Consider the following 878-nt stretch of genomic DNA (forward strand, 5'->3'; position numbering starts at 1 on the left):
ATAGCCGATGGCGGCCATATTTGATGTGGCCATTGCGCAATTCGTGGCACTATGGCGGACGAGCACCAGACGACCCATTGACTCAGTTCAAGTGAGAAATTCCCCCAACACCACATTGCGAGAAGGTCTACACTACAGGCAGGTACAGGACTAGGAAGGTTCAATGTTGGAGGTGGACTGAAATAGATGATCCCTAAGCTATAAGTTTGAACCAAAATGTATATAAAAACAATACAATTATAAACTAAAAACTAACTTTAAAATGTATATTTATACATTGTTGGGATAATATTTCAATAAATAACGTTTCTCAAGCTTTAGACGGGAGCTGCAGCCCCTTGAATGTAGTTGCAATATGTCACCTGAATGATTGATTGATTGATTGATTGATTGATTGATTGATTGGTTGGTGGGTGGATTGATTGATTGATTGATTGATTGAAAATTGTATTAACAGTTTGTGGAATGGGTACAGTTCAAGGAAAGTACACTTCAATACAAAATGTCTAAAGAGGATAAAAGATAAAAACAGAAAAGGCACTATAAGACCATTATTTCCATTCATCAAAACATTTAAAGACATAAAGATATGCACATCTATGCAAAAATAAATAATAAATAATAAATAAAAATCATCATATAGGCCTACTGAAAGTATATAGTAAAACAAACAGTACAAGCTGTAACTGACTCTGTGAGCTTGTAGATCTGCAATTTCCACGCCCGTAGTATGGCTTTAACTCACACGCCCCTCCTTTGAGGGAAAAAAATGAAAAGGTTAATGACATCACTGTGCAGAGAAGCCAATGAACGAGCAGCATAAGCGGAGAGTACTATGCGTGTTCGTCATGTAGATTGTGTGTGTGTGCAGTTGTTGG

This window comes from Protomyctophum parallelum (genome assembly GCF_964188405.1).
Source record: "Protomyctophum parallelum genome assembly, chromosome: 20".
NCBI lineage: Eukaryota > Metazoa > Chordata > Actinopteri > Myctophiformes > Myctophidae > Protomyctophum > Protomyctophum parallelum.